This window comes from Talpa occidentalis, unplaced genomic scaffold (assembly GCF_014898055.3).
Source record: "Talpa occidentalis isolate TD23 unplaced genomic scaffold, MPIMG_talOcc4v2.1 talOcc4.5, whole genome shotgun sequence".
Taxonomy (NCBI): domain Eukaryota; kingdom Metazoa; phylum Chordata; class Mammalia; order Eulipotyphla; family Talpidae; genus Talpa; species Talpa occidentalis.
The window spans coordinates 120879288-120906010 of record NW_023604861.1 but is presented as its reverse complement, the minus strand read 5'-3'; the positions used below and the strand labels follow the sequence as shown (position 1 = coordinate 120906010).

The 26723-nt window shown below is 37.6% G+C and overlaps 1 protein-coding gene across 1 annotated transcript in view; it reads left to right on the top strand.

The window, feature by feature from the left end:
- The first annotated feature begins 1949 nt into the window (after positions 1-1949).
- RASGRP3 (RAS guanyl releasing protein 3) overlaps positions 1950-26723 on the top strand; it is a 100231-nt gene continuing 75457 nt past the window's right edge. Inside the window, exon 1 of the mRNA XM_037528247.2 lies at positions 1950-2246. The gene's annotated coding sequence lies outside the window, so the exon portion shown is untranslated. The remainder of the gene's footprint in view (positions 2247-26723) is intronic.

Sequence of the window (26723 nt, the reverse complement as noted above, 5' to 3'; positions counted from 1 at the left end):
TATGTCCTGATAACCACAGACTTACTCCTTCCTTTCTACTATTAAAAGGAGAGGTCATTCACGCTTGTCTGTCTCTCTTTTTAAAGAAATCTTTTCCTCCCCATCTGTGCGTGGGATAGAGATATTCTTGCTTTTCCCTCATCAGCTCTGGCTGAGCTCATTGTTCTAGCTATTGTTTCTATTATACAGGGTTGTGCATTAAGGCTACAAATGGACAAGAAATAACCAAGTCAGATAACAATAATCATATCACTAAACAAAAAAATAGGGGGTGAGCCATTTTGTTTTCATCTAGAAAGCTGATTATGTTTTCTTTGGTTTTATCTAATTTTAGACAACTCATACTTTTCAAATATACAGTTTAGTAAAGTTTGCTTTTGTTCTATCCATCTTTATCATGACTACCTCAGATGTGAGACTTCCTTCGTGTCTCTCTTAAATGCCATCAGCTTGTTGTTTCCATCACTTTGAGTTTCCTTACTCTAGTTAGCTTTTCCAAAGTAAATTGGGAAATGTGTGTCTTCTTAACATTATATGTAAAAACTCTCCTAGTCTTTCCAATAAGAGTCACCAATATAAAAGGCATAAAATATTATTATTTAAAATATTATTCTAATGTAAAAGTAACAACCAATTGCTTCAAATTCTTTAGAAGTTGGAATATTAAACAAAAACAGAAATTGAAATAGTTCCATAGACCAGTGTTCCTCATGCATTAGGGAGCATCAGAATCATGTGGAGTTAAAATGCAGATTATTAGGTTCCACCCAAGGGAGTCTGATCAAAGTGCTACTGATGAAGTGGTTTGTGGAGCCCCCTTCTTTTAAGGGAATCTCTAGTTATCCCTGTATTGCATCTCAAAGTATTACCCCAGTGTAAAGTACAACTGTTAATAGACAGCAAATGGTGAATGATGGATAGATAAATGACAGATTTGTTGATTAAGAGAACAAATGGAATCATATGCAGGGCCTTAGGAAATAACAGTTTTTAAAATTCTGTCTTTAAAATTAATAAGTTTTTAAAGGATGGCATACAGAGTACAAGCAATTAAAAACTCACAAAATATGAATATGCCAAACTAAACTGTTTCCCCTCTCCAGATCTACACTCCCCCTTCACAGACTCAGCCATATTAATGTTTCTTGTTAGAGAAAGAACATTAAATTTTTTGAAAGAATTTGAGAATTGCCCTCCAAATAGTTTACATACATTTTAGTGCTACCTTCTATTTTATGAACGTTTATTTCTCCACACTTCAATAGTATCAGACAACATCTCCATTTTGTTCAATCTGACATGTAAAAAACATAATTTTTATTTTAGTTTGTGTTATATATATTTATGAGAGAAGTTGAACAACTTTGAATAGCAAGGTCATGGATAACCTACTGGTTTAGTGCAGATGGATGACCTGTTTATAAATTGAACTTTATCATTTCTTCTAAAAGATATTTGAAGATATCTTTCTTTTGTAGAACCTTCCTCAAAAAGCACTTCACCTCCTTTTTTTTAAAATGAAAAGCGATAAGGATGATAGTCCCCAGTGTCCCCTGGAAATTCAATTTAAGTGGCATTTCTCTAGGAAATGAAGGATTGATTTGATATAGTTTTATTCATGTTATTTTATAGAAAATGGTACATTTCCAAACCCGCATTGCTTATGGGAAATTATAACTTTAAGAAAAACCGAGACTATCGGAAATAAAAGATTATTTTGACTATGGTGCATATACCAAAGCTGAGTTTTCCTTAGCTTGTTTATTGGTATTGATTTGAAAGAAACACACACACTGACACACACATACATCTAAGACTGCTTTTTGAAATCAAGTACATTTCCTGCCTTCTTCTTTCCTCAGAACTCTTACGACCAGCCTATTTATAGCCCAGGAAAGGAAAAAAACCCACTGGAGGCAGGAAAACTAAGTTCAGAAAGAATAGGAGGAAGTGTGCCTGCCATTTAGCCAAACAACCTTTAATTCATGGAGTTCAAAGCTTAGCAGCTTCACTGAGGTTGTTAGGCGTAAACAGCTTGCAAATTAGAATTTTTTTTTCTCTTCCCACTTTTGCACTAGATTTGGGTAGTGGAGGTAATGACAGCTTTTTAGAAGAACGTGCAAGACTCTCTAGGTGTTGGGACACTGAACACGTGGAAGAGAAACTTGTCAGGGTTCGGTGAAGTGAAAAGAAAGAGACGATATAATAGAGATGAGCTTGCAATGATTCCATGTCGGCGAGTGAAGGTAAGTGTCATTTTTCAGACTGGCTGTGGTTGTGTCTACATGAGTGTCATGAACTGTGAGTGTTAAACACAGTGTATGTGATTTCAGGGCAGATCCTCATGTAACTCATTGAGCTTTACTTGTGTCTCTCAAGGAATTTGGAAATCAGACTCAGTTATGACTTTCTCAGTTTTCACACCAACAAAAATATTTTTTCGAAAAATAGTTGTATCCTTAAAATCACTTTATTGGCATTCTTTTTATCCAGTTTCACTATCGAAAGGGGATTAAATAGTATAATTTCATTGAAGATCATTTTTGAGAAATTCTTCCTTGATATTTGTCTTTTTTTCTACCCTTCTGAAATGATGGTTCATAATAGTTTGCTTACCATGTCTTTGATCAATACTACTGTGGAATACATGCCCTCAAGCAAAAATGAAGATATGTGTGAAACTGAAATTTAACCTTAAGCTAAAATGCATATAAAATCAAGTGACTATAAAGATTTTTTAAATACAAAGCTGCTCTTAGATTCAATTTCAGACAAAAGAGAACCTTTTGTCTGACACAAAATCCCGCACTGAACAGCTTCTAGTAACTGTTCATATTTACATTGAAATTATTATTTTAAAAAATTCATTCAGCATCTATTTTCTGAGTGATCTGAAATGTTCCTGGGTTTGGAAGTAGAAAGTTCAAAAGGGAATGGATTAAGTCCAGGGACAGTTGATGCTGCCCATAAAAACTTGGAAAGCTTCTAGGGACATTCCAGATTCTTTTAACATTTCTTGCACCGAACAAGTAAGTTTGTTTAAATGATGCACCACATTTGCATCCACTGCTGATAATTGGTGTCCTGAAGTAACTTGATTAATGTTACCACAATGACAAATAAAGGACTAAGTTTCTGGTGGTCTATTGAAAAGGAAGAGCAGAAGGAAATGTGTTACTGTTATTTTGGTTTATCCCAGTTTGTGATTAGTGTGTGTGGAAACTGTCACAGGAAGATAGCAAAGCTGGAAGCCAGAAAAGCTGACCCAGTCAGATCTCCCTGGGCACAGGAGGCCTGGTTCTGCCTCCAGGTGGATCCCAAAGTCTGTTGTCTGTCCTAGCAGCACTTAGGGGTTATTTTTTTTTCTGATTAGAACATTAGAATTCATTCCATGGGAACTGTAGCAATATGCAATATTCTTGAACAGAAGACAAAGATGTATTTGTCAAACTTAAATTCTGAATTACAGAAGGAAATGAAAGTAATCTGGAAAAATATGATGGGTCTGAAGAAACAAAACAAACTCTTAGTACTTTTTCCCAGAAGACGCAAGTGCTGCACAGTCAATTCTGAACCCATTTTATTATTTCCACAAGTGAAACCTAAGCTCCCTAATCAATTGCCATTTCACATGTCTAGCAATAGAGGCTGCTGGCAGTGATCTGCTTTCCATTAATGTTGAACCCATTCCCTTTACAGTTTCAAAAGAACTTTCTCATTCAACACATTCATCTGTTTATGAGAATAAAGATGTTTTAAACACTAATGAAGAATTTAAAACAATAGATAAATGGGTTATATATTTTCTTCTAAAAATGTTTTTTCACGTCTAGATATCTTAGTTCTGGTCATTGCTTTCTGGATGCCCACAGATGCTCATAAATGTATTCATGAAATGCCAGTTATTTAAAATTCCAAAGGGACTTCTTGGGAATTGTTTAATAGTTTCACAGGTTTCTACATGCAGTTTTTAGGCTCCTGAGAGTATGTCACAAAATTAGGGGTTACCTAATTTTGAGTAGGTTACAATATTAGGAGCTACCTAATTTTGAAAAAAATTGATTACTTGTAGCTAATAAAAATTGCTTACTTGTAGCGAATAACTTGCACTAATTAAACAGAAATTTATTGTTTGGTTTTCAGCACTCCTATAATCATGGTGTATTTACAGCATACAAAGTGCCACTCATTTAAATATAAGTGAAAATAGATTAATGAAGAGATCTTGTGAAGTGGTGAGAAATTTAGATGTCACCAAATGTAACCCACAACTAGTAGGAAGAGTTGAAGTGTACTGTGGGAAGAAGAGAGCCAAGATCAGGCAGTTATGCCTCCCTGACCTGAGGCTGTGGGGGAAAGTTCTGTGGCATGTTGATTTTTGTGTGTGAGCATATCAAATCCAGGTTAGTGGCCCCTGGAAATTCCCTTTCTTGTACATTCTCATCTCCTTACTCTCTATATTACTGGTCAGCAGCATATGATACCACCAAAGATAATAATTAACTTCTACTTTTAATAGAATCTCTAACTTTGGTAATTTCATCATTTACTTAGAGAAAGGGAATTATATAGGGCACAGGACATCTTATATATGGAACCAAATCAATGATGTAGCTATTGAGTACCAGTAAGGAAGACCTGACCCAGGCTGACTTCATGGATATGTGAGTTTGGGTGCAGTGAGAGATTTAAGCATCCAAGACTGTGTGCATGGGCAGAGATAGGAACGTAGTTGGGCTGCCAGATGAGATGTGAGATTCTTACTTAAATGTGAGTTTCAGATAAATAAATACTTTTTTAGTATGTCTTATTGCACAATTGGGTATGAATGTCTATTGCATGGGATACAAGCAAGTATTATTTGTTGACTACCTAAAATTCACATTTAACTGAGTGCCTATGTTTTTACCTCCTAAATCTGACAACCATACCAGAGAACTGCAAATCAACCAGTTTGACAGAGAAGAGGCCATGAGCATATAAGCAAGAGAGAAGTATCTAGAGAAAGATAGGGTCAGACTGTGGTGGACTTTACTGCCTTCCCACAGAGTTTAGAATATAATTTAAAGACATTGGGGAGCCACTGAGGGGGTTTTAAAAAGGGACATGACACCATAAGATCTGCCCATTTCATCCAAGACCTGCTGGGTGAAGAGAGCAGGTCTCTAAGGTCTGGGTTCTGCTGACAAAAAGAGAGAAATAAGCCAATGGGAGACACATGAGAGAAGCAATCCATATATTTTACAAACTAAGTGGATATGGTTGTAGGAGGAGAGGAAATAGAGATGCTGTTATGTTTTATGGTCAATTCAAGAAATAGCCAAAGAGATAACTTTAGGTTAGGGAGTTATTGAGGGAGGTGAGAAATTTGGTTGCAGACATATTACATTAGAGATGATGATGAGCTAGTCAGGGAATGATAACTAGAAAAAAGGAACCATTGGTGGAGGAGTGACGATTAGAAACAATAGCCAACGCTGACTGAGCTCGCGCCACATATCAGAACGTTGATGTCTATTCTCTTACTTAATGCTCACCACCACCTGTGGACAGGTTCCATGACAAGCCACCTTTTCTAGGCCAGAAAACTGAAGCTCAAAAAGTGTTTGCATGATTACATAGTGAGTGAGAGGTAGAAAGTGGAACCCAGGTGTGTGTGAAGTTAAAGTTCACATTCCTGCTAACCCTTACAGAGGCTGCTCAGCATCTGCTCTGGATCCCCTTTCTGCATTTGCAGTGACCTAAGGTCATGTCGTGTTCACGCTATCTTCCAGTTTTAAACTAGATTCCTGGTCATTTATTATTCCTAATTGTGGTAGCCCTCAAGAATTCTGCATTATGGTTAATCTTTACAAGGAAATGAGAATAGTTTGATTAAGAGGTTTTCTTATGTGTTCATTTATTACCTCAATTGTTTTTTTCTCCTTGTGCTTTGTGTTTGATTTCCCCTTGGTATCTGGTGAAATAAAGACCTGGCTGAAGAGGGAACTGAATCAGGGGGTATTCATTCCTCTCCTGGTCCCTGGATGCCCTCTAGCGGCAGAACCAGGTATCCATCAGCCCAGCCCTGGGAAGCACAGCCTCCATGAGGGGACTGCACAGAATCACTGCAGAATCATGTATGGGCTCCTAATTGGTTTGAAGGCTAGGTGAGCTAGGAGATTCTGGAAAAGGACATTATGAAATTACACTTTTACAGCTGGCGGACCAAAGGGCATTTCGAATAGATCTTTTTTACGGGTCTTTAAAATTTGCTAATGACAGAAATTTCCCACTTGTTTATCCTGTTAGGTAGGCACATATATCAAGTTTGGTTATAAAGTTTTTAATGCCCATATGCTCCTTTATTGTTAAAATTCCCTAGACCTTTTATTTTAAATATTTACTTCAAAATATACAATATGTTTGTTAGTAAAAAGTGAAGTATTTTAACAATGTCTTCTAAGGAAATAATCATAAATTGAAACAGAAACACACGTAAAAGAATGTTCACCTATTTGTTACAGACACAATTTGAACCTAGGAATCTAAATACACAAAAAATTTGGGAATTGTTAAATAACATTCCACAACATGAAGTTTTAGATCACCATTAAATTACACTGACATATTTAATGGCATTGGAAGTTGTTCATAGTAAATGTTAAGTGAAAAAGAGAAGGCAAAAAAAATGTATTCATGGTGTAAATCTATTTTCATAAAAATAATATATATTTGGAAAAGACAGTTAAGAAATAAAAATGCATATACTGAACATGTTAACAATAGGAATCTCTGGATGGTGGGGTAGTGATTTTTATTCTTTACTTGTCTCCAGGAGAAGCGTGTGCTACTTCTATAATCAGCAACAAAAACTAGTGTGCTTTTAGAAAATGGGGAGCAAAATCCCCAGTGTTCTAGATTCTTGCTGTCATGCTGACAGTAATGTTTGTGCTAATTCAGCCCCACAGCCTCTTTGCCCAGTAAAGAGCTGTATCCTGTTTGTGACAGCATAATTCATTGTAATGGAAAAGATTGTGATGCACTAGCCTGGTCTGTGACTTCACTGCATTCATCAGCAACAGGAAACAAAGACACACACTTTTTTTTTTTCATAATTGTTTTAGTAATAATTGACAATTGGAGGAAATGAATGGCAGAAAACAATTATGGGCAGACAAGATGGTCAGCAAATCAGACTGGGAAATGCAATGGAGCCAGTCTCAGTTTTATTCATGCAACGATTTCAGCACATTACAAAGATATTATTGTTTTGTTCTCGATCTACTCTTGAAATCACTATTGTTTTTACCAACAGTTATACAATTCTTTAGCTGGCAGCAATGAACTCCAATATGTTTTTAATTCAGTAATCTGGTAATCCTATATCAGGGATTTAGTGCTGAATTTCTTATGTATATTAATATTCAGGGTCAGCAGGAATTCCTCCCTGTGCATGTGTCCAGCAATAATGCTCCTGTAACAGCCAGTTGTCTATTGCATATATATATGTTAAAAGTTTTATTTTCCATTAAAATTATGAAGATTAAATTATGTCTCTATGTTCTATGAAAGGCATCCTAGTCTTGGTTTTAGCAGCAATGGTGGTGTGAACAAACAACAAAAAGCATGAACGTGAGTTCATGATTCACCATCCTGTTTCTATGCTGTGAAATGAGCACAATTAATAAAAACTGATGTGAAAATGAGGGCTATGTTCTCAATGAGGAAAGAGCTAGGGAAGGCAGGTATTACATGTGCTGTAGTAACATTATCTCAACCAGTGACATGCCCATACATATAACTTAGCTGCCCTGTCAGGTATTATTAAAATTCTTTGTATGAAGGAATTAAAAATTCAGGGCCTGATTTCACTTTTACTTCAAGTCATAATCTCCTCTGATCAGCCTAAATTTTGAGTAAAATTTGGTAGCAGCTCTGACTTCCTGTCTTAAAGACCACTGGCCACACTATGTATGGTGGAAGCCTCTGGGCCAGCACCATCTGATTGGAATATAATATGAAACATAAGTGTCATTTTATGTTATCTGGTGTCTACATTAAAAAGAAATAAAAAGAAACAGGTAAAATTAATTTTAAGAATATAGTTTATGTACCCCAATATATCAGATTATTAATGAGCTATTTTATAGGTTTTGGATATCAAATCTTTGAAATCTGATGGGTATTTTATGCTTACTACATAATCTCAACTCAGAAAAGTCTCATTTGAAGCTCTCAGCACTTTCAGGTGCCTGGGACAGCACAAATCTAGTGGCAGAGCTATGGTGCCACCACACTTACATAAATGGCATTTGAAGTCTGATCTGTGAAATTATACTATCTGTTTACACCTCCCAGTCTTCTCCATTCTGGTACATTCCTATCAGGTATTAGCTAAAATTGGGTAATTGACAAGCAAGCAAAGGACTGGCAATGTTTGAGATTTTAATCAATTAAACAATCCAGCTACTCATTTAGGTTGTGTAATGATGGATTCTCCAATTGAGAACAAAGATAATGGAGGTTTTAAAAACTTCCATACTTTGAAATCTGAATTATATCGTCTTAAAAAAAATTTTTATCATGATGTTGTCAAGTGAATTTAGGTATAGGAAATTGGTCCCATTTTACAATGTAAAACTAACTTTCAGAACTTTATGAACATTGTGCTCTTAAGGATAAAACTTAGTACAAAGAAAGAAATCTTTAGCAGTTCACACATGCGCACACTCACACTGCTAGCATTGTGACAGTTTGCTGATGCCTTTTCTTCATTCTACATTGTCTTGTTTCAAGGGGAGGAAGTATGCGTCAATAATCTTGTATAACTACTCTGCCCTGGGGACTCTCATGCCAGTCAGCTGGGGTGATAAAGATAGCTCTGTGTGCTAAAAATGGAGATACAGAAATAGAACTGGTGGAAGTGGATAAAAACCAAAGACCCTGTAGGTTCCTATGGCCCCGCCAATGGCAGAGTCTTGGAAACAAAGGTCCCTGAAGTCCTGGGAATGAGTCGTGATCAATTGGAACAATCATATTTCAGATTTATTGTACATTTCATGAGGGTTTAGTTATGAAGGTACATTTAAAGCATAAAGTTCTAATATCAATATGTAAGTTAAAGACATTTAAAATATAAACGATGACCATCCATCCCTATGATTTACAAGCTGGCAGTATTTCAAAAGCTAGCTTTTAAAGAATGTTCTTGGCCCTCTGAATTAACTTTCCATTTTTACCATAGAAACAAAGCTATAAATAGTGACTGAGTATGTGTATCTAAAATATCATATACTTATCCTGAAATTATGACAATGTTTTATGATATGTTACATTAAATCCTTATTTTTACTAAAGCATTACTTCTGTTAAATCATTATTTGTGATTATTATATATTATGGTGTGCATTGGTTGTTAAATTGTAATATATTTATAATAAAATAATATCATTGATTTATTATTTCCATCTTAATATAGTATAGTAAAACCAATCACATGTTAATAGTTTTATTAGTAATATATTAGTGATTAGCCTAAACAGTAAAAGAATATGCTGAATCACTCACAATGACCTTATTGCCAAACCACAAGCCCTGGAAGAGAATGTAGCAAGTGCCAGGTGCTCTACCAGGTGTGGGGAAAAGGCATAAAAATTAAATCATGTTTATTTTGTCTCCTAATGTTGGTAGGAAAGCATATTCACCAAGGAAGAATGAGGAACTAGATGGTATTCTTTGCTAAGGAGACTCCCCCACTACATGACCATAGATGGAGGAGGCCTTTTCATTCCTGTGTCTAACTGTACTTCCAAACCCTGCATTTGCTTCTTTCTACAGAACAAAGTACTTCTAACATTGCTCTGTGTAGCCGCAATCTGGAACTTATTTGCTTCCCAGGTAGGGGGAGATTTTTCTACCTAACATTTGGCAGAGAGGTAGAAGAGGGAGTGGAGAAGGTAACAATGAGAGAGGATTTGTGGGCTCATGAGAAAGAGAATTGAGCAAACTGTTCAGTTCTTCAGAGAGGGGGAAGCAGGCAGAGCACTGGGGACTCCTGGGTCTTCTCTAAATATTCCTTGCACCTCCACGGTGGGGAAGGAGAGAGAGGTGTGCATGTACAGTCTGCTCCCCGCTCTATTTTTTTTCCCTTCCCAGATATCCAAATTCCACACAGGAAGGCCTTTCTCTGCTTTCAAACAGCCAACTCAGTTTTTTAGGTCTTTGTGAGTGCTATCAACTGTTGCTTCCTGCAGATACTAGCGTTGTTCTTTCTAATCACTAGTGAAAGAGAAGGGGGTGACAAAAGTCAGCCATTAACTGGCCTGCAGGCAAGGTCAAGAAATCTGGGTTGAGTGGGGCCCTTGCTAGGTTTTACAAATCAGCAAGAGAACCCAAAGAACTATATGGTATGTGAATTGTCTTAAGTTGATTGTAAAAATCCCTCTAGGAACCAGTAACAGCACTGAATAGAATAGGTGCTTAAATAACATTTGTTGATGCATTGGGATACATATTTACATGTGATAGAGATCAGATTTTTTTTTTTGGATTATGTATACAAGATATAGACACAGATAGCATGGTTACTCTCTATTTGGTGCTAAGACACATGACAGGTGTTGTTCAGGATGATTTGAGATTTGAAAGTCTTAATCATTTTTACCTCTCCTGGAGTACCTAATATGAGGTATTCCACTTCCAACTTATTAATCTTATGTTTCGTGAAAGAATGAATAAAAGTATCAACAAAGTATACTTTGTAATTCAAGTATTAACAACTTTTTATATCTAGCTACCTATCAATATATCAATGTATGTATGCATGTATGTATGTATGTATGTACATATGTATGTATGTATGTATGTATCTATCTATCTATCTATCTATCTATCTATCTATCTATCTATCTATCTACCTATCTTTTTGCTACCATCCAGCTTTCCATTATTGAGTCTCATCCTTTAGGACTAAGACATTGTTTTTTCAAATATCTACTTTTAAGACATAATATAATATATAGATGAGATAGAATATTGTACAGCCATCTAGGAAAAATGTCTTGGAGGAATATTTGATGGCATTGGTCTCTTTTAGAATATGTAATAACTTTAGAAGCATTTATGATATATGCTCAATTTAAAAAAGCAAGCTAATAATCTTTATGGCCATTGTAAATTTTAGGAAAGGCAGGAAAGATGTTTTATATATTTCCCATTTTTGTATAAAAAACTAAATGCCATTCAAGAACAGACTGCAGTCAGGTGTTAGTAGCAACATTACCTATTTTGAAGTCATTTGAAGACTTCTTGGTGGACTTGAAGATCTACTTTTTAGCAGCTCCCTCAAATGACTGGCTAGCAGGTGTTGGCTATTTGCTGGAGGGTCCAGTTCTTCTCTTTTGGGATTTCTCTGTGGAGCTGCTTGAGTGGCCTCGTGACATGGCATCTGACTCAAAGAGATCCAAGAAACCAAGGGAAAGCTGCAATGCTTTTTATAACCTTGCATTGGTTTCCACCAGTAGCATAGGGCTGACCTGATTCTGGGTGGGCCAAGACTACACAAGGTTATATAAGGTTCCTCAAATGAGGGATGATCTGTGCTCCCCACATAGACACACTGAAATAAAACTGTAACAATGGTGTTAGTAGAGTTGACCTGAATTTTCTTTTTTGTGTTATTCTAGACTTTTCATTTTTTTGTGAACCTACATGACCTTTTACATCACACACATGCACACACAGATCAACACGAGTTATTTTTTCAAAAAACATAGCTATTCCAAGTAGGAGCATGTCAATCCCCGGTACTGTGGTATAAGGTTGGATTATCTATGCTCTTCTTTGTTTGATGTAATCTGGTAGCCAAGGGAAGGAGAACTTCTGTGGGAAGAATGATGATTTTGAAATATGGGGCACAAGACTCAGGAAAGTGGCCAAAGTAGACAGCAGTTTGTTAGTGTATGAAGGGGGAAGAATATTATGAAGGCCGAGACTGAGATTTCAGCCAAAGATGTGTCTAACACACATCTTTACCTACTTTTTTCCTTTTGAGATACTAAAATGAAGTCAAAGGGATTACCCTTAAGTCACAAATACACTATGACAGTATTTTGGAGTTGAAAAGCCAATTGTTGATGACTACTAATGCAACAATGGAATTCAGAAAATCGCTCCAATGGACAACCCTTGAAAAAAAATTGGGAAACAGGGCCTCCTGGTGGCGCAAGGGGTTAAGCACTGCACTATGAAGCTGTCTGCAGCCTCTGCACCATGAGTTCGATCCCTGGACCCACTTGGCACAGCAGACCTCTTCTGTCTCGCCCAATGCTCCCCTCAGCAACGTTTTCAGTCAATCTACCTGCTCTGCTCCCCACTTTGTCTCTGGTGAATCCTCTGACCCTCCCACATCTCTGGCCTGTACCCAGCTCTTGCATGCATAAATAAATAAAAATTAAAAAAAAAAAAAAAGAATTGGGAAGCAGTCCAAGGGAAAGCTGCTGTGCTTTTTGTAACCTTGCCTTGGTTTCCAGAAACCACTACAACTGTAGGTAAAGATGAGGCTAAAATGAGGAACATTGGTTGAAAATTTTCTTAAAAAGCAGACCTCTTGACTCTCTCTCCTACTTTACACAATTAGGAGTTTACCCCCCTCCCACCAGTCTAGGATACTAGGGTTTATTCTCTCAAGAGAATAAAACAAGGGGTGTTCAGACTGAGGAGCCCCGTCTTTGGGTGAGGTTCAGCTGAAGGTAGGCATATAACATTTTTTTTTTTTTTGAGAAAGAAAAATTTTAATGAGGAGAAAAGGAACAGAAATAAAGTAGGACTCACAGGCCGGTGGAACCAGGCCAGGGAGGGGCAAGGAAGCCCCATATAACAATTAAAACCTGAGAATTAACTGAAAATTGTTCTCCCACTCAGCGTGGAAGTCCTCTTTGCCTTCAGACCTCTTTAGAGAAAAGGCACTTGGAGACCCCAGAGGTACCCACCCTGCCTGGAGGGCCTCCCTCAGTGAGAGGGGCTGTGCCCTTTTCAGTAGGCCAGCTGGTACCCAGCAGACAACTTGACATGCATTTCTTTGACTATCTTCTGAGGTTATAGTGTGGAAACTTATTTCTCTTTCCCAGTTCTCTCTGTCTCCCTTCCACATTCCTCCCCTCACCAAGTCAGTTCTCTTTCTCATTTTTAGTACAAAGAATTTTCTTTCAATTGACTTCAAGGCTTCAGAAAAGCAGTTGAGTGGGGAAGAGGTATCTGATCCTCAGCTGTGTGAGTATACGCACACACACACCACACACACACATGTGCATCCACACACACCTATACACCCATGCACACACACATAAACACATATGTACACACACAAGAAAAAGTATAGTAAATGGAAAATAAATTGCAGGGTTACCATCTCTGTACCTGTGGAGATGAACTGATTAAAATTGGATCTGTTTCTTTGTTTGTGAACTGATAGTCTGCATTTTTTTATTAAAAATTTTCCCTACATTGTTGTAGTCCTCATAGTTCTTTGGCCACCATACCACCCATGAACCATCACCTTATTCCCTTGTGTTCACCTCTCCCGTTTTTTTTTTTTTAATGTGTCATGTATGTTTTTTATTTATTTTATTTATTATTGTATTTATTATTTATTTTTATTTATAAATTTCTTTCTTTCTTTCTTTTTAGCATAGAAGAATTAGGGTCTAGGCCAGAGGTGCAGTGGGATGAGAGTATTCGCCAGAGACAGAGTGGGGAGCAAAACAGACTGATTTACTGAAACACACTACTAAGGAGATCAAGGGGCGAGGCAGGAGGGGTCTGCTGCGCCATGTGGGTTAGCTCCCTGCCTGAGGATTGAACTCAGGCCATAGTGGTGATAGCGCTGATAACCCCTTGGTCACCTGGGAGGACCCTCCAGTTTTGTCCCCCCTCACTCATCCCTTCTTTGCTCTATGCCTCAGTTTTATTGTCAAATTATTAGTTTTGAATTTTTCTTGATCTTTTGTTTGGTTTCTTTGTATTCCACATAGAAGTGAGACCATCCAGTATTTATCCTTTTCTTTCTGCCTAATTTCACTGAACATAATCCCTTCTAGCTCCATCTATTGTTGCTGCAAATGGCATGAGTTTGCCTTTTTTGATTGCTGAGTAATATTACATTGTGAAAATATACCACAACTTTTGATCCATTCATCTATTTGGGGCATTTGGATTGTTTCCATATCTTAGCTATTTTAAATAGTGCTAAATTAAACATAGGAGTGCAGGTTTCCTTTCAAATTACTGTTTTTGTGTTGAGTAGATTCCTAGGAGTGGAATTGCTGGGTCATATGGTAGCTCCATTTTTAGCAGACTGAGGAAACTCCAGACAGCTTTCCATAGAGGCTGACCAGTTTACATTCCCACCAGCAGTGTAAGAGTGTTCCTTTATCTCCACATCCTCACCAGCATTTGTTGTTTCCAGTTTTTTTTTTAATGTGGGCCATTCTTACTGAAGTTTTTAAGGTGAGTTTAGACAATCAATACTGACTGTAGTTACTGAGATAGTAACACTGCAATTTATTTTCCATTTATTGTACTTTTTCTTCTTTTCCCCCCTTGGCTACTTTTTTTATTTTTCAAGTTTTTTGCTCAATTTCTCTCCTCTATTTGTTTGGAAGTTGTCATCCTACTTCCTTTTAGTGTTTGCAGTCTATGATCATATCACCCTAAACATGCCCAATCTCATCTTTTTAAAATACATACTTGATTCAAAGTCTAATACAAGGCCTCCTTGGTGGCCTAGGGGTTAAGACTCAGTGCTATCATTGCTATGGACTGAGTTTAATCCCCAGCTAACCCACTTATGGTGCAGCAGACATCTCCAGTCTCGCCCACTGCCCCCCTTAACAGTGTATTTCAGTAAATACATCTGTTCTGCTCCGCACTTTGTCTCTGGTGCATCCTCTCACCCCCTGAACCTCTGGTCTACACCCCAGTTCTTTGGTACACTCACACACAAAAGTCTAATATAACACCTTCATATTGACATCTCCTCCTGAATAACATAAAGACATTAAAAAACTTTTAATTTTGATCTTATTCTCCCATCTTATAGACTATTACTATGGAAAATTTTAGCTTCACTTTTTCCTCTTTAAAAATAATTTTGAAGTATAATGAATATAACAAACAGAACATATTTAAAGCATACAATTTGATGTGCTGAATATGCCTACCCATGAAGCCATCACTCAATCAAGATCATAAGCAACCACTTAAAAAAAATAGCTACTTTAGCTCACACACAAACATAACTGGTTGCATATTACCAAAGTCTGTTAGTTTTCTGTAAACTCATTTTAGTCAAGGAGTAGCTTCTGAACAGAAGTAACTATGATAATTGCCATTCATCAAAGCCAACAAGGCATTGTGCTAAGTGATTTATATTAATTCTCAATGTTGACTTTATTGGCCTTTTTTAAAAAATTATAAAAGCAAAATGGGTTTGTTATGAATGAAAGTATTCAATATCAAAATAAATAGTATAAAAAAGAAGAGATTGTAATTTTCTGTTTTCTTCAGAATGGACATATGTTTATTGCTTATGGTCACTGCAAGCATTCACTTGACATACATTATTTTAACAAAAATAAGGTTAAATGAATAATGGATTTTTTTGGCTATATGCTTTGCAGTTTGCTTTTTCCACTAATTACATCAGAACCATCATCCCATTTTATCTTTTTTTCTAACTATACAAAGTTAATACATTGTTTTTTGATCAATCTCCTCTTATTTTGGGGTTATTTCCCTTTTTTGCATGCTATTTCAAGTGTTGCATTAAACATGGTTTACATGTCCTGCATTTATTGAATATTTTTATGGGATAAAACCCTAAAGTATGATGTGTTATTTCCAGGCCCTCTAGTTACCCTTTGAGTTGGCATTATCATTTCCCTTTTCAAATTGAGGAATTTTATAATTAAAGGTTAAATGACTTACTCAGTTAATGAGGGGGCTGACTGAGGAATAAGAATCCTGATTTCTCTGTTCTCCACTGTGCCAACATCCCCACTACTTACCACACTGCCTCTCCTACTAGTTTGGCAAGTGTTTAAAAAAGAAAAAAAAAGATTGTTAATGTCGGAAATGTCAGGAAATTCCTGGGGATTTTAGCTAATAGTAGTCCTATGGAATTAGAATGAAAAGGACATATTTCAGACAATTTCTATTTCACCTGGCCCTTCAGCTTGAGCAGGAGAATGTGAGAGCTGAGGGGCTATTAATAGCCAGTTACTTTAAAGCAGCTTGGGGAGGTTGTGAAATTGTCAGACTATCACAGACAACTAGGAATGCATGCCCACTTTTTTGTTCCGAAGAATAGGAGACAGACCATCTGGGCCAGTAAGTTGGGTCCAAAATCGGACTTGTGTTTCTTTTACTTAATAAACATGTTCTTAATAATATGAACTGAATTTTGGTTGGTTTACTGCCATTTTTAATGCATTTGGGGTGCATGCATTTCCTGTAATCCTGCAATGAGTGGCTTTCTAAAACAAAAATGCTTTGGTAATGTGAAGAAATTTCCCTTAATTTAAATAGAATATAACTTATTCTTTCTTAAGTCAGGGAACCTCATATTCATTTATGCCTTAGAGTGAGTTAGCTAGTAGAACCTATCAGTAACATGGAGTATATATGTACTATTAAATAAGAGATAAATTCAGTCCAACCTCTCAATTTGCCAAATTAAATGATATGGCAAAACAATATAATTTAGCAGGAGTGGTGTCAGATGAGCCCTCCATGCCAGCAAGAGTGTAGATATAGACACTGCTGCTCCTATCCTTTTATTTGGGAGTCTGGCCTCATTCCTGCTTCACTGACATGGCATGTAGGAGAACTGACTCTTTAGTTACTAAGGACACAGTACAGAAAATAGGCTAGAAACAGGTAAAGGTGTGACTCATCCTTTTCCACATCATTGCATGCTTTGAAAATAGGGTTAAATATTTCTAGTATAAGATTAACATTTTTTTAATTAATTTATTTACTTTTACAAGCACTGGGTGTAGTCAGAAGTGAGGGAGGGTGAGAGAATTCACCAGAGCTAGAGTGGGGAACAGAACAGGCAGACTGATGAAATACACTGCTGAGGGGAGCAGTGGGCACAGCAGGAGAGATCTATCGCGCCATGTGGGACCCTCTCCGGTGGCCTGGGATTGAACTGGTGCTGCAGAGGCTGCAGGCAGCTTTGCAGGCCAGTGCTTAACTGCTGCGCCACCAGGGGAGGCCCTCTAACATTTTTATTCTCCATAACATATCAGTTCACATTTGCTCAAACATTAAAAAAAAATCAATTAGCAATTGATTCTATGACTGGAATGGCCTTGTTAGAGTTCAGGGATTTTTGGTGTGTCAGAAGATAAGGAGTAGCTGGGGGAAAATAGCTTTTAACTTTTGACTATCACAAATTTTAGTCAATTTGGCTTAAGATAGATGTATTTAGAAAGATGATTTAAAATTTATTTTTCTACATGAAAAGTAAGTCAACCTCTTCAACACAAATGACTTGGTGAATATGCCTGGTAGGATATGATTTTAAAATTAATTTTTAGTGCCTCTTATTATAATCTTAATCCTCTAAATTGACATTTATCTGTCTCTTTAAAGCATACATTTTTTAGTTTAATTTTGCTATTATAACTAAGAATGAATAGTAAAATGATTAATGTTGCAATATCAATAATCACAGTTTTGAGACCTATACTATGAAAATAAAAGGATCAGAAACTAAAGATGTATATAGGAGGATGTTAATGCAACACTGTAAAGACAAAAAAAGTAGAGCATCTTGGATGCTCATCAGTAGGTGGAATAAGATGACACAGCTATGTCATGGAGAAGTACATAGCTATGGAAAAGGAAAAATTAAATCTATATTACTGACCTTGGAGTCAATATACATGAATGTGATATACTGTTTAGCAGGAAAAATCAAATTACAGATTAATTTTTAATGGAAAATGAAAACACCATACAAATATGTATGCATGAGACACATTTGTCATAGGTGTGGAGTTAACCTGGAAATGTGGCATGGAAATGAAAGAGGAATTGTTAAATATTCATTATGTATTTCTACATAATGAATACAATAATGCTACAATGAGCATTATTGCTTTGTTAACTTAATTTTCTTAGAAAGTGAAAAATACACCCAGGAATAGTGCTTCAATTATTCTGTAAACAAAGCCAGACTATTCTTCAATGTGATAATGGAGCTATTCTGATCATTAGAATACAAATTGAAGAGGAATTTATAGGAATTCAAATACCTATCAAAACCTCTCCATTGAGGTTGGTACTTTTTCAGCTGTTTTGGCCCACACGCCCTGCATGCATTTCTTACCACCTTGCGTTTATCTCCTGCAGCCAAGAAGTTTTGTTGAATTTCTTAATTCCTGCAGTTGTATTAAGAAAGCTACAGCCACCTCTCATTTCTGACCCCTCTACTCCACTTGCCCCTAGTTAGAGATCTTTCACCACAGCATCTACTGCTTTTCACTAATTAGAAAGGCGCCTTCAAAGTTGAGCCTGAGAAGAACACTCCTTAATTACTTTCCCTACATTTTTAAAAATGTGCTTCTAAAAGTGCTTTCTTAGTTTACCCTTGTGATCCACAAATCAGAAAATCCTGTTGCAATATTATCAGATCCGCATTCCTCAATGAGTTCCCACTCTGCTTGTGGTTACCTTTGTGTTCTACCAGCAAGTCACACATAAGGGTATCTTACCCCAAAGGCTTTATACACACAAACGGTCTAAGTAGTGCTGAGACTTCAGCAAAAGAGCTAAGCAAACACAGTGTAAGTAAATCATGGCGATGCTGAAAGAAATCTGTGATAAAGGCTGTGACACCATTGGAAAGATATAGAAATGAGCTTGGAAGCTCAGGCCTCACAGATTTTTAACCTAGAGATAGTGATGGGTGAATGAAAGCTTGAGCAAGTAGTTTGACACTAAGGACTGGAAAATAGAACTTTAGTTAGCTAGTCGGGCTGGGTAAATATATATGGTAAAAATCACAGAATTGATTGAGCAGAACATGGACATCATTTAGAACTTTGAGCAGCTGGATTTGGTATTGACATAAGAAGCCTATATGATAGTTGCAACCACGGTGTAAAAAATTCACTCATTCATTCATTCAGAAAGTGTACTCTGAGCATCATCTTCCAGGCAAGGCAAGAGGGCTGTGATATAAACCCAGAACGGTCTAGTGGACTCAGAAGGAGGCTAGTGCTAGTTGTGAGTGAAACTGCAATAGGAGGATGGGGAAAGTGAGACAGAGGAGGCCTATGTTTGCATGAAAGAATAAGAGCATTTGGAGTTTCTGACCATACTTTTCCTATGATTTCTATAAAGATCAAACTGTACCTCACCTCATACATTTAACTATTATATAAAAGTTTAAACATTTTTCGTTACTGTATTTATCCCTGAATCAGCTTTCTATTTCCTGCTTTGAAATAGCAATTATGCTGAAACTTGAAAATAAAGAAAATCATAAACCTGAAAATTGTCCTTATATTGTTCTCTATACAGTCTCAGAAAAGGACACAGAGGCAGCCTGGGGGATTTAAAAAAAAAATTGACTGAGCAACTCTTTGCAAGAATTACAAGAATTCTGGAAACACTGTGGGCATTGTAGAAGATTGAAGTTGAGATTGACTTTACTACTAGGCTGTAGTGTACAGGGGTGAGATCCCCAAGAAGAATGACAGGGGCTGTCAAATCAGGGTCTTGAAAGAAAACTATTGGTGCAGAGTAGTTCTTTTGTAAGTAGTTATGCTGAATAAGGTGCTTTGTGTCATGATGTTGATTTACCTTTTCATGTTTTATTAAATTTAGCTTTTGCTTGAAATCTAGCCTAAACAATTTAGATTAGATGGAGGGAAAAATGCAACCATACAGATAAAAGTAAATGAATTAGGGCCTCCCCGGTGGCGCAGTGGTTGAGCGCTGGGTTGTGAAGCTGCCTGCAGCCTCTGCAGCACTGGTTCGATCCCCGGCTGCTCCCCGGCCACAGGAGGAGGGTCCCACATGGCCTGCAGACCTCTCCTGCCGCCCGCTGCTCCCCTCAGCAGTGTACTTCAGTCCTTCTGCCTGCTCTGCTCCCCGCTCTGGCTCTGGTGAATTCTCTCACCCTCTCGCGCTTCTGGCTGTGCCCAGTGCTTGTATAAATAAATAAAAATAAATCTTTAAAAAAAAAAAAAAAGTAAATGAATTAGACTGAGTCAATACAACTATCAATATATAATGTGTTATAGAAAAAGGAATGAAATTTCATAAATAGGAAAAAAGAGAAAAAAGACAGGGCCAAGAAAGAGAAATAAATGTGAAAGTCTATTTTTAAGTTGGGTTGCTTTGTCAGAAATGTGGGATTTTCTCCAGAAATGCTGAAGGAAAGTGGAAGGGGGGCACAAAGTTGGGTGTGGTGGTACATTCTGCAAAGGCCTCCTCTTATAGAAGCTATCTCCCTTATTTCGTTTTCATTTTTATTTTGAATAGATGGTTTGTGTTCCAAAGTTTCACTTGTAGATCAGTTTTTGAGTTTAAAATATTTTTAATCTATGAAAGACACTATCATCCACAGTTATACACACTACTCAGCACAACCATTTAACCAGCATCACTGGCTGAAATAGCACGGTTGAAATGGATAATAGTTTTGTTGTTGTTGTGGTTTTTTTTAAACATCTATTTATTTTTGCATACAAGAGCTGGGGTGCAGGCCAGAGATGCGGGGGTGAGAGGATTCACCAGAGACAGAGTGGGGAACAGAACAGGCAAAATGACTGAAATACACTGCTGAGGGGAGCAGCGGGCGAGTCAGGAGAGGTCTCCTATGCCATGTGGATTGCTCCCTGGCCGGTGATCGAACTCGTGCTACAGAGGTTGCAGATTGCTTCATAGTGTGGTGCTTAGCCCCTTGCACCACCAGGGAGGCCCTGAAATGGATAATAGTTGCAAGCCACTTTTGTAATGCCAATAATTAGACCCAAAATGCAATCAACAGCTACCTGGATACTGTGCTTGGGTTTAAATAGAAGATGATGAGCAGGATATGAAAATATATATGGCTACCAAATTAAATGTGGAGGATTTGGAGTCTGGCAGCTCTCGTGCTCTCTCTCAGTTTACTACTCATGGGAAGGCTACTTAGATTCACTAAAGGTCATCTAGGAGTAAGAATAGCATCTCCTTGGAGCATTGCTGTGAGGTGTTAGATAAACATTTTGCATAGATGTTGTCTTGTTGTCTTGCTGCGCTCAACCCGCTGTGCCACCAGGGAGGCCCTGCTCTGGGTCTTTTTATTCTTAATTGCTTTTCTTGTCAATGGTTTTCTCCTCTTTGTGTAGATGATTCAAGTATGATTCTAGATCTAGTATTTTATATCATGTATATTAACAGAACATAATATTCATAGATACTAATTGCTATGATATATAATAGTTAATACTTAGATGTGACTTTCTACATGTTCCATTTTTCTCCCAGAGAGATAGTAAACTTTGAGAGCAGTGATTTTTGTCAAGTACTTGGGTGAATTTCTAAATGCCACGCACATTGAACATAGGCAATATATTTTTTCATTGACTGACAATAATTTGCTTTGTTCTAGAAGTTTAGTGATTAAAATATTTACTAATTCTTTCAGTCTTTTATTTTAATTTGTTACAGGTATGTGGCTAGCATACTTTATGATAACCTGTGACTGGGTATTTATTTTATTTTAAATATTGTTGAAGAGGAACGACAGGGGAAGAACAGAGGGGGAGAGAGAATTTCCCATGATACTAAGACAAATATTAGAAGAAAAAAAGAGGAAAGAAGGGATCCAAAAAAGTGAATGTATCTGAGAGAAAAAGAGAGACGAGTAGGTAGCGTGGAAATAAGAGTAATGTTGAACACAAATCCCCTTGGCAGGAGAGGAAGTTTGGGTGGGGATGCAATAGGGTACTAGTACCTCAAATTCACCAGCAGATGGTGTGTCGACTTGGAGCAGCCCACTTGGTGCTTGGTATGAGGCAGATGGATGAGAGTTAGGCAACTTCTGGAGGGGGAGGCTAGAAGGGGAAGTTCTTGCCATCTGACCCTGACATAGAGACCACTTGGCAATTTCTACATAAGGAAGTGCCTCAAATTGGCAAATGGCCCCTTAGAATGTCTCTGAGAAACTAAATCCAAGGTGCTGAACTGAGACCACTGTTCTCTCCTCCTCCTGCATCCTCAGAAACCGAGTGTTCACTTCCAATGACTTGCAATTAAATAGTGGGTCCAGGACCAGCAAGTTAGAGAATCAAGACTTAGTTGAGATGACCTGTCTGGTTTTGTAATGAATGGGAAAGCTTTTCTGCTCTGGGTCTTTTTTTTTTTTTTTTTTAAGATTTTATTTATTTTTATACAAGAGCCAGGGTACAGGCCAGAGGCGCAGGAGGGTAAGCGGATTCACCAGAGACAGAGTGGGGAACAGAACAGGCAGACTGATGAAATGCACTGCTGAGGGGAGCAGCAGGCAAGACAGGAGAGGTCTGCCACACCATGTGGGTTGATCCATGGTTGGCGGGGATAGAACCTGCACTGCAGAGGCTGCAGACAGCTTCACAGTGCTGCGCTCAACCCGCTGTGCCACCAGGGAGGCCCTGCTCTGGGTCTTTTTATTCTTAATTACTTTTCTTGTCAATGGTTTTCTCCTATTTGTGTAGATGATTCAAGTGTGATTCTAGAGCTAGTATTTTATACTGTGTATAAAAAGGATCTCATTAAAATAATAACGAGTACCCATTTATCATAGAAATAGGAAAAAGCTGATAAACATAAAGAGGGGAAAAATACTGTATATGGCTTCAACTTCCAAAGATAACCACTATTAAAATTTTAATATATATTGCTTCAGACTTTTATATATATTCACAAATTTTCCTAGAAAAATGAGATCACACTGAAAAACTGATTTTGTAACTTGTTTTTCACTTACTATGCTGAATATTTTCCATGTTAATAATATGCTTCAAGCACATATTTGATAATGATTGCACAAGTTACATTTTATGAATACGTTTTGATCTATTCGACTATTTTTGGTACATAGATAATTATTTTGTGCTAAGAAAAAATCTTTTTTTTTTTTTTAAAGATTTATTTATTTATTTATACAAGCACTGGGTACAGTCAGAAGCACGGAAGGGTGAGAGAATTCACCAGAGCCAGAGTGGGGAACAGAGCAGGCAGAGTGATGAAGTACACTGCTGAGGGGAGCAGCAGGCGGCAGGAGAGGTCTGCGTGCCATGTGGGACCTTCACCCAGTGACCAGGGATCTAACCTGCACTGCAGAGGCTGCAGGCAGCTACGCAACCCAGCGCTCAACAGCTGCGCCATTGGGGAGGCCCAGAAAAAAATCTTCTAACACCATTTTATTAATTAAAAAACTTATCTTGAACCTTATCAATAGACTTCAAGATTACCTACAGTGCTTTTCTCCATGAACTTACTTATATCATTATGCTAGTATGTTCCTTAATACTGAGATATATTTTATATATCTAGAGTAAACTATGTCTATACACTTGGTTAGTCTGTTGTTTCCCTTATTATGCTTTATCAATTTGTTTTTTGAAGTCAGGGGTATTATTTTAGCTTCTGTATTGTTGTTCTTTTGAACAGTTTAAATAGTTGGGGAATCATCTGTGGCTTGAAGCTCAGAGAGGACTCAACTGTGTAAGTGATTTGAACTAAAAGCTTTTCTTGGAAATAAATTTTTCCATTATTATTGATCTGCTGTTTTTCAAACTTCTTGGGTCAGTTTGACTCTCACGAACTGGTTTGGCTCTATTTTTCATACGCGATATTCCCATTATTGAAAGCTTCTAGAGATGCTACACTATTTTATTTCTTATCTGATGAATTTTTTTGTTGTTTTTTTAAACAAGAAGAGCTGTAAAAATTTCCCAAGAGTTTGGCTCTTCTTTGGGTTTACATTTCTGTAATTAATTTATAATTTTATTACCATGTAGTCATAGAATGTGGCCAGAATGAATTCTTTTGGGGGGAAATTACTTAAATATTTTTATAAATATAGAATCAACTTCTGCAAACTTTTGTTATATCTGAATGTAATAGAAAGAAGAATCTTTTCTATAGTTATTCATATACTTCTCCAGCAATGTTTCGGCTATTATCTCCCACATGTCAGGCACTGTACTAAGCACCACAGGCTATCAAATGAGTCATCAGTTTTCTCTAAGTTTGTTGAAGTTTAGATGGAATACAGATACACGAAGACATATCTGTAATACATATAAAAAATACAATAGCAGCAGAATGTATAAAAGAGGGATTCAAGCCTCTTTGTTATAGATTCTGGGAATAAAAGTGGGCTGAAGAGAACATAACATGACTTCTGAGAGGTTTTCAGTCCAACTAAGCAGAAGAAAAAAAATAATTGAGATAGGATATTGGAGGCAAGGGGACTAATCAGAAAACCACTACAGTCATTCAGTAACAAATTCAGAGTTATGAGAGATATTAGAAAACAGGAAGAACAGAGGGGATTTTCACAAGAGGCAGGTAGAAGAAAAGTCGATGTGCTAGGTTGAAGGGGGTCAGAGTGAAATTTCTAGAAGCTAGAGAAGAATATTTTTTTTAAAGACTTTTTTTTTTTAAGATTTATTTTTATTTATTTATACACGCACTGGGTACAGTGAGAAGCGCGGGAGGGTGAGAGAATTCACCAGAGCCGGAGCGGGGAGCAGAGCAGGCAGAAGGACCGAAGTACACTGCTGAGGGGAGCAGCGGGCGGCAGGAGAGGTCTGCGCGCCATGCGGGACCCTCCTCCAGTGGCCGGGGAGCAGGCGGGGATCGAACTGGCTCTGCAGAGGCTGCGGGCAGCTTCGCAACCCAGTGCTCGCTGCACCGCCGGAGAGGCCCTAGAGAAGAATATTTTAAGGAGTGTTTGGTACGTGGTCAGTTGGTCAAATACAGTCTAGAGATCAAATAATATAAAAGTAAAAGTAATATTCTATAGCTTTGGTCTTTGATGATTTGTGGAAAACAGTTTTAATGGTTGGGAGGGGGAAACCAGACTGTAAGCAGGTTGAGACTTAAATGGGTGGCAAGAGACAAGAGGAGTTTTTCCAGAAGCTTAGTTGTGAATGGGACAAGTGAGTAAGGGTAATAATCGAAGGAGCAAAGGATCAATAAAGATCACCTTTAGGACAGCAGTGTCGTGAGCATGCTTAGACAGTAAGGAGGGTGAGCAGACAAGGAGAGAGGCATGGTTTTTGGTGACAGTGTCCTGAGCAGGTAGGAGTCCAGGGGGAGGACGGGTTCTGATAAGAGGAAAACACCTCTTTTTGAGGTGTTTGCAGAGGGGAAAATTGGTACCTGTAGGCAGTTTGAGCAAAAAAGTGGGTTTCCTCACTTTTCTTTGCAAAGCTGGAAGAAAGTCTCGTAGTAGAAATTTCTGTCACACTCCTGGACTCTAACTGGAAGGGTCCAGGATGGCCAGAATAATTAACACAGTCAATTTCAAGTGTATATAGTGGCTGGTGGATGTTCTAAGGTCACACAAGTTTCTGTCATTATGAACATGAAGTATAAATAAATCATAATAATATTTGATAGACTTGCTTTTCTGTTTCTGGTTAACAATAGTCACATCACAGATGAGGAAAAATATGTATGAGGTGACATGTATTTTAGCATATTGCATTTTGATATCTGTAGTTTGTTTCTGTTACTAACTTTGAACCCTTAAAAAGGAAATGTTTAGAAACTTGTGAAAAAGTTTTCCATCAGCTTTTTAGGCTTTCACACGTTGATAATAAATTAGTTCCCTGAACAAATAGTGCAACAAAGTGTGCTTTTTTTTTTTTTTTTTTTTTGCCTTCTGTTATTCTGGAAAAGCACTCAGTCCTCTCTAGAGATGGAAACTTCTGGTTTGATTATCACTGTAAATAATTGTGAGACAAAAACCCAAATATGAAAGATGCCCACACAGGCTCCTCTATTGAGTAAGATCTCATTTATAAAAAGATCAAGGTTTACAGTTTAACGGATGGTTCAGAAACCCCCTGGGGCATTTTAACCACCTTTTTCAGATGCTCACTCTGCCGTGAGAGCTGACTGACAAGTCAATCCTACCCTGCTCAGGTGCTGATTTTGGGAATTGCAACACTTTCTATATCAAGAAGTCAGATACCCAAGGTCAGACACTATCCAAAGTGAGATATTCCAAGCACTTTCCTTAGAAAGGAAAAGGGGGTGAAGAGGATGGGGTAGAAACATCAACTCAGGTGACATGTATGAATTCAACAAACCATCTAGGATGGTTTCCCCTCTTGCGACAGGCACACCTAAGAGCAGGTTGGGTCATCCTCCTGGCACACCAAGGGGGGCAGCAGCACGTCTCTCTCAAGTGCCTTGTCAATCTTGGGACCATTTCTGGTTCCACTCTCATTTTCTCTCTAAAAATCTCAGCTGCTCCAATGTATCCCCCAAATTGATAAATCCAACAGATAACTATGCAGAAGCTTGGTTTCAAACTACCTGAAATAATTTTCATTAGCTCTTTTGATAGTGCTGCCCTTGATAGTCCTCATGGCCCTCTCTGCGCCCCACCCCACATACTTGCCTCCCCACCATCACTGACACAGCAGCCTGGCCTTTGAAATTCAACCTAAGCATTCTTAGAC